Source organism: Cydia pomonella, unplaced genomic scaffold, assembly GCF_033807575.1.
Source record: "Cydia pomonella isolate Wapato2018A unplaced genomic scaffold, ilCydPomo1 PGA_scaffold_161, whole genome shotgun sequence".
Classification (NCBI taxonomy): domain Eukaryota; kingdom Metazoa; phylum Arthropoda; class Insecta; order Lepidoptera; family Tortricidae; genus Cydia; species Cydia pomonella.
Window position 1 is genome coordinate 903,754 of NW_026907803.1, and position 8,477 is coordinate 912,230.

Sequence of the window (8,477 nt, forward strand, 5' to 3'; positions counted from 1 at the left end):
TTCAGCATTTATCCGGTTTCCATATGAATGACATGTGTGAACGGCACGTCGCTCTACACATGCTCAGCGCTGTCTTATTTACACATTCCGTATGAAAAATTCCATGCGTCTGCGGCCAGGGACCATCAAGAATTTAGTAGCTGTATATATCTTCAACGTAGCTCATGAATCACGGTGTTCCTCTGATCAATTTTTAAATTCAGGAAGGTGCATCAAGGTCTTAAAATATATCTTTAGCTCCTCTTGTTTTTTAACTTTTTTATGATTAGATACTTATGTTCACAAAATTGCAACTTTTAAACAAGTCAATTTTAAGGGATTTTCGTTGCCTTGAGCTACGTATATGAGACTTGACTCCATAAACCAGAAACATGTTATTTATTAGCGTCACTGAGCTAATCCGAAATGTGAACGTTTATCCACAATCAGTGGGTTTGGGCTGAGCCAAGTTAGTAGACCTTGAAATATCACAACGACCTATCTATACCAAATCGTCAAATGTATAGATCCCTTAAGAATTGAGAGACATATTATTCATCCACATGTGCATTTCCTACGCATTCGGTCAACTCGGTAGTTCCGAATCAAACGCATGAGAACAAATTGTTGTATGCAATGCAACAAACATAAATAGTCTGTCATTTCCGTCAGTAGAAAAAGCGGAAAATTTAATAAATGTGGCCGCAAAGGGTTATTATTGCATAGAAAATTTGAATTTCGCTCTTTTTGTCTACTGATAAAGTTGTTTCACCAGCTATAACATTGAAATTTCTTACATATTTTTTATTGAATAGTTTTATTTTATTAATACATAGAAAAGAAATATTTTTCTTCTATATTAGAAAATAAACGTTGTACATTGAGGCAAAATGTTATTTTGACACATAATATTATAGTTCAGCTTGGACCATAAGTTTGCGTTGGCCGAAGTGGAGGAATGTCTTAACCATCTTGATCAATCTTGATCCAGAAGGGCGAATATAAAAAAAATAAACCGTTTTGACATCTGTCACAGTCACACTATATAATGGGAGCCACTAATGCACAGCCAAATAATGCACAACCCAGGAATGTACAGCCCAATAATTGGCGTCCATCATGGACGCCAATTATTGGGCTGTACATTCCTGGGTTGAGCATTCTCGGGCTGTGCAAGTTCGGTCCGGGGCGATAATACGAAGCCACTCTTTTCACAGGGCAATAATGTACGACCCTATAATTCGCGTCCACTAATCTGAGTCCCTTGGCTTTCAATTATCGGGCTGCGCATTATTGGTACGGGTCAAGAATGCTCGACCCAATAATGTACATCCCAATAATTGGAAGCCAAAAACCAGAGACATTTTTTTTTTAAGACAGCTGTCAAAATTAGTAGGGACGTTCTGACATGAGCTCTTGACAGTTAAAAAATAATCGGTTTTTTCTAGTGACATCTTTCAATGATATTGACAGTGTTGACACGTGTTGGTTTACATTACGCTTTGTTATCATCTTTTTATTTTTAATGTATGGTTTTCAAGAGCTCTAATACTTGTAATGTATGCATGAAATCATATGGCAAGAGAACCTAAATCGTTTTGGAACTATATGAACTCTAAAAGAAACAGTAGAGGTACGGAAAAAATATTATTTAATGGAACCTTTGTCCGGTAAACAAGTAGTGAATTTGCTAGGTTTTTTCACTCTGTATACAGTGTGAAGGTGTGGAAAGTTGGAGGTAAGCGCCGCAGCCCGCAATAGTCGCAGCGGGCACCGAGAAGAGCGCTGTAGGGGTTCAGGTTATGACAGGCTAGATATACAAGACGTGCGACGAGCCCTTCAACAACTTCAAGCCAAAAAAATCTTCTGGTCCGGATGGTATTCCCTCGTGCGTATTTAAGGACTGTAGAATTGTGCTGGCGGAGCCGCTATTGCACCTCTGTTTCAAGCTAAAAGTATTCCTAGAAATTTATAAAATTACTTGAGTGATAACCAGTACTGATAGGTGGATCAGGAGATAAGGCAGAGGGTTTCGACTTTCGAACGACAAGAAGTTCGGCCAGCAATCTTCTTAGTCACGTAGTGCAGATAATATGTATAGTGGGTAGCAGGAGTCAAACTGATAATGGTTACTTTGACTTTAAAGACACTAGATCTGGTTGATAATGACTTGTTGCTGTCAAAGTTAGCAGGCTTTGGTTTTACCCCACACTCACTTAATTTTTTTGCAGACTACATGAGGGAAATACAGCAGTATGTAGATTATGAAGAGCACAGATTGAATCCAGCAGTGACATGGGCCATTTGTTCAATAGAATATCTTGGTTATATGGAGATTGGCTGAGAAAGCAAGGTGTATGCTACAAGGTGCAGGTTTCTGCAAAATATATTAGGGTGAGTCCATTAAGACAGCTGTTTATCTGAAAAACAGGGACTGGGTCATTGGTCAATGGGTCATACACCATCAAAAACTCAATCTTAAGAGCAAAACTACAAAAGGATGCATATGTTGGTGGATCCCCTTAATACAAAGAAACATAACACTTTCAGAAAATATATATTCTCTAATTATAATGCATGATATGATAAATTTACAATGGTCATGTAACAACATTGTTACCTGACAGGCAGTCTTCCACACATGTACCTTAATTAATTTAAATAATTATAGTCCGCCTTTTTCAGATTTCCTCAGTTTGAGGTTTTTTAGATTACCTCAATTAAAATAATTTGTAGGTTCGAAAAATTCTAATCTTAAAAAACAATGCTGAGGTCAACACTGGTGAGTGTCAAATGGCAGGTGGATGTCAGCAATTTCAATAAAATATTAAATAAACATGTTAAACCTTCTTTGTACTTCAGTGTACATTTTATAGAAACCTGTGTACCTCTCCGTGAAATGAGATATAGACTCAAAACAAATGCAGGTTTTTTTTATATACCACATCGGTGGCAAACAAGCATACGGCCCACCTGATGGTAAGCAGTCACCATAGCCTATGGACGCCTGCCAGCAAACAAAAAGTCTTCTGGAAATCGATTTTCACTCATGTTGTCTCGGATATGAGTGAATATGGTATTGATACATTCAGTGTAATTCCCTGAACACAAATATATGAGATGACAGCGGCGAAAGTGGTAGGGGTTATTATATACATACCCACGCTCGTAAAACATTACCCTCCTCCTGACACAGTCGGGTAAAAATATGTTTTCAGTAACAAAATAGTATTTTTACCCGACTGCATCAGAAAGAGGGTAACGTCTTTCGAGCGCGGGTATGTCTATAATTATGTTTATTTATTTGGCACGCCCTACAGCTCAAACGGCTGGACGGTTTTTGATATATGAGTTCTGGTTGAATTCGTCAGAATTTTCTTAGTGACAGGCTATATACATTTTCAAAATGGCGCCCGCTAATGAAAAAACGGGGGGGGGGGGGGGGCCTTACCATAGCAATATGGGTACCAAATGAAAGTTACCTAGTAAAATGTTCTTTCAAAAATATATGTGAACAGTCGGGTTTTTTGTGTTGCAGTTTAATATTAATATTTTTTGATAAATCTGGTTAATTATTTTTTATCATTATAAAGAGGATATTAACAGTCGCATAGCAAAGAGTCTCGATCAACACCTTGAGAGACTCTCGCTAGGTGGTTGTATCAAGGGTCAGATGCAGAAGGCGATGATCTTGGACACGGCGCGGATAGATGATAGATAGATGTACTGATTTCGTTGTCTGAGTACCCATAACACAAGCCTGCTTGGCTTACCGTGGGACTTAGTCAATTTGTGTAAGAATGTCCCTATAATATTTATTTATTCTATTAAAGGTTTACAGAGGTACACTGAATGTGCAATATAACTGCATATTTTAGTGCGGTAGGTACAATGACAAGATTTCATAGCTCAACCCGCCATCCTGACGCTCACCTATAGTGATACATATTAGTCAATTGTAATGTATAGTTATGAAAGTAAATTAAAGTTCATGTTGCACAGATAAAATCACTTTAAACAACGTTTCTAATGAAAATAAATCTCAAATTTCAGGAGCTGATACAGGCAGCCAGAATGAGTCTGCTGGGTCGCCGGCGCCGGACGCGCGACGCGCGCCTCGGGCGTCTGACGTCTTCGTGTCTCTCGCCAGTTGCAGGGGAAGATGCGAATAGTTATAAAGGCGTGCATGACGTCGCTAAAAAATGATAGATATAATACTAATCTTGTTGCCCGAGGTATTCCTCAAGTTCACGGGGTAGATTACAGGTGTAGTGCATAATCCTTTACCATTTTGACGACCACTCTGGCCTAGTAGGTAGTGATCCTGCTTATGAAGCCGATGATCCTGGGTTCGAATCTCGCGGTAACGGAATTTATTTTAGTGATGAGTACAGATATTTGTAGCTGAGTCATGGAAGTTTTCTATGTGGGAATTATTCAATTTGTGTAAGAATATCCCTTTAATACTTGTTTATTTATTTTTCGTATTTTCTCGGAAACGTTGCTATTCGTCATGCTACTTCAGTCAACCTCAATACTTATTGTACTGAATGACCGAAAAAGCATGACACGTTCGTACGTTTTCGTGAAAATACGTTGGTAAAGGAAATTGCACTACATTTTTAAAACCTGTCAGTAAAATATGAAAAAGGAAAGTTCATGAGTTTCATAATTTTCTTTCCTCCAACAGCTTCCCATGGAGCAAATGTAAACCTTTTGTGCATGTCAATAGTTCTCAAATGGAATTGGTATAAGTCATAATATAATCGTAGATCAAAATTAGTACATTACGATATACTCGTATAAGGAGTGTACCGAAAAAAAACTGTAAACTTCAAATGAAAAAAAAACTGATGCAGTTGAGAACAAATTAAGTTTTTTAGAATAACTACAATAAAAAGCGACTTTTAATTTAGATAATTGTCACTTTTTTTTATTTGTTCTGTAGGAGTGATAGGCAGCTTGTTCCTAGCGCATTCAGTGGCAGCTTTTTACGGACCCGTTTTTCATATTTGCCTGCATCACCCCGTCACCTGCTGGAATTGTTAATGTTTTTTGGCTGTTTCATTCTTCTCTTTTAATACACTTTTGATTTGAGCCCAATAATAGTTGATAGAACGGCACTGCAGGACGTTTGGAGCTCGTACTCTATTCTATGTCAACTGCCAAATGCGATTTTTGTAGGAAGGAAATTGTATGATTTTCGATTTGGCCTAGAATGATTATTATTCCAAGATTAATAATTCTGGTTTTACGCTGTTCGACTTTACACCGGCAAATAAAAGAGATGCCTAAAAATATTAATCAACATCTCCAGAAATAATCATTTTCTAAAAATGCAACATTTTAAAATAAATTTAAGAAAGAGATCAACATTTAAACACACTTTTAGTGCTTTATAGGTTTCTAGAACATATAAGTCATTAAGTTACATTCTTATTTTGGTAAAAAAAATAGCAAAAACGTCTCAGAAAAAATTAAAATAATCATGTCCAAAAATTGCCAATTTTTGAGTTACTAATTTACTCAAACTTTAAAACTCAAAAAAAAAATACTTAAAAACATATTTTTTGTGCTTTTAACCTAGGTATGAGATACTTGCAACATAATCATTCTTACTCTGTCAATAAGAAATTTATACCTCTAATTAATTTTGAACCTACGAAAGTCTGACATCTTATTTTCACATTTATAAGCGAATTTGTTAATTAATTGTACTTAATGTTAAGTTTGTGTTAAATGTATTACTGTAAAGTTGTCCATTAGGTGAAATATATGTGAAAGTCGCTTCTAACAGAATACGCAAACGTGGAGTCACGGGACAGGCTTAGCCTAGTGTGACCCACAAAATTTATGTAATTTTATCTGATTTTTAAAAATAAAATTTTACTTTACAATCTGTACCTTTTTAGGGTTCCGTAGTCAACTAGGAACCCTTATAGTATCGCCATGTCCGTCTGTCTGTCTGCACCGGAAAGCTACCTATGTTTTTATAATAATTATCTGGTGCTTTATTTCATGCATGGTGTGAAATAATTTATTTTAAATACAGTCAAATTACGGGCATCTTACCAGTCTACCATAGGGCAAATCTGAAATGGGTCAAGGTCGGTGCAGTGACAAAAAAAAAACAATTTACCTCCTTTTCTACATAATTAGGCGTAGTTCGCTGTCTTTTGTATGTTTCGAGTTTGCAATATTCTTACCCCCGGAGTTACACACAATGTTTTTCATCACACTTGCGAAGAAAAAAAAACAAAATTTTAAGCGAAATAATTCTTAAATACGGTGACATATCATACATTCGTCCGATTTCTTGGAAGGTGAGGCATCGAAGGCACAGACCTATTCGGCATTCAGCCACGATTGAAAATTAAGTAAAAATATTTTTATCGGATGTTAAAATAATCAAATTAAATTAAATTATAAACGTCAGTATTTTAAAAGTAAAACTCATTTAGGCTACTTGGTTTGTATGAATAAGTGACATAATTAAAGAAAAAAGCTATAACTCCCTAGGGAGTTATAGCTTTTTTTTCACAATCCATAAATCCCGCGGCAACAAAGTAGGCCTTTGTCCTTCAGCACACCTGCATGAAATAAGATCTTTTTCGAGCAAGTGTGATGAAAAGATTATTGTTGATTTTGGATTTCATACAATGGAATTAAAAAGACAGCGGCCTACGCCTAATTATGTAGAAAATGAAGAACCAATGAGAAATGATTTTATTATAAATTTGTATTAATGTATGTGTCATTACATAAAATTTACTTAATAACTATGTATTTCATATTTATTATAAATATATTACAAGGCGATGTTTCACTTATATGCCCACCAATATAGCCTAATGTAGATTACCACTGCAAAGCCAGGAAGGCTAATCTTTAACACGTTGGCTGCCATAAACATCACCGGTGGGATCACGTAATCTTCTCTGGCCAGCTCTCTGGCTGTGTCGCTATGACCATCACCGGTGGAATCGAAAGCTTGTTACTTACATCTTTATTAACCTCAGTAATAGTCCGATGCTGGGAACACGAAAATTGTATGGGGCACGGGAGGAACACTTTCGGTGAAGTATGGTGGGCAGCCAACGTGTTAATACTTCGTTTATTTTTGGTAGGCTTAATTTGGCTGCCCTTTTTAGGGTACCTTCCACGTACCTACCGTAATAGGGGACTACTACGTAAAAACCGTATGTAAAATAAAAGGTAAAAAAGACCTATTAGTATACCAGAGAGCCTACCGCGAACCACGTTCGACGTGTTGCCACTCTGTCGCACTTGTTAGTTCTTTCTTAAGTGTGACAGGGAGGCAACACGGTAGGCCCTCAAGTGTAACTGGGTCGCAGCTGAATTTTGTCCATAATGGCGGTGAATACTGAATACTTCATCAAATCATCATAAGAAGCCTGTCGAAGAGCCCTTGCTCTTTCCATACTCTTGGACGTAGCCATGTGCAAGAGTATGGAATAACAAACACTTTACGAAAAAGACTAAAATGACTGTCTACCAAACTTGTGTCTTGAGCATACTCTTGTAGGGGGCTGAAAATCTGGACGTCGTACGCTATATAAAAAGAGAAAGATCCCCGCATTTTGCGAATTTCGATTTTCGCGGTAGGCCCCCAGGAACAAAGACGGAATTTACACCTGCCACGTGCGCTGCCTAGGTACGTAGTGAGTAGGTACGTATGGTATACTAAACATAAACATAACGTGGAAAGACAGGGTTACTGGGTACCAACGAAAGTGTACTGGAGATAGCTCAACTTCCTAATATCACCGCGCTTATGATCTGAGACCACGCTACTCAAACAAAAACGCTTGCGGTGGCTAGGGCATGTGTAACGAATGGACAGTGGCGACAGCGACAGTGCTGATTAGGCTAGCGCAACGTAGGACGCCATTGCTCCGCTTTAACCCATAATAGACTGCGTAAAGCGTGATGTGTCGGTTAAAACGGAGTTTTGTTTCAAAAAGTATTTTATCTTAAAAAGTATTTAGAAGATACCTATCTAGTATTTCAAATACCATTTCCAGAGGTAGGTATCTTAAATTGTATCATTGATGTAAGTATAATTAACTGGATTCACTATCAGCCGGAAAAAATGGCCCCACAAAAGTAATGCTCGAACGGCTCGAGCACGAGTTTTGCTCCCAGTCTCATTTCGGCGGTCGACACGACAACTGTCAAACATGACGAAATGTTCTGTAAAAAAAACCGGCCAAGAGCATGTCGGGCCATGCTCAGTGTAGGGTTCCGTAGTTACTCTTCCGTCACAATAAGCTAAACTGGAGCTTAAAGTATAGTAAATTGTTAACCAAGGGATGAAACGCGAGTTAAACAAATAGGCAAATTTGCATAATCAGTACCTAATTAAAGTCTTTTTACTATGAAGGGGAAACTTTTTGCGATAACTCAAAAACAGCTAAACTTATCATATCCGCTATAGTTTTCATTTAAAGTCTTTCTTAAGCTCTACTTCCACGATT

The 8,477-nt window shown here is 37.4% G+C and overlaps 1 long non-coding RNA gene across 1 annotated transcript; it reads left to right on the forward strand.

The window, feature by feature from the left end:
* Nucleotides 1-1,439: 1,439 nt before the first annotated feature.
* On the forward strand, nt 1,440-6,622 carry LOC133533395 (uncharacterized). Its single transcript, XR_009801868.1, has 3 exons — nt 1,440-1,612; nt 2,211-2,373; nt 4,033-6,622. It is a non-coding gene; the product is annotated as an uncharacterized LOC133533395 (long non-coding RNA).
* The last annotated feature ends 1,855 nt before the right edge of the window (nt 6,623-8,477 follow it).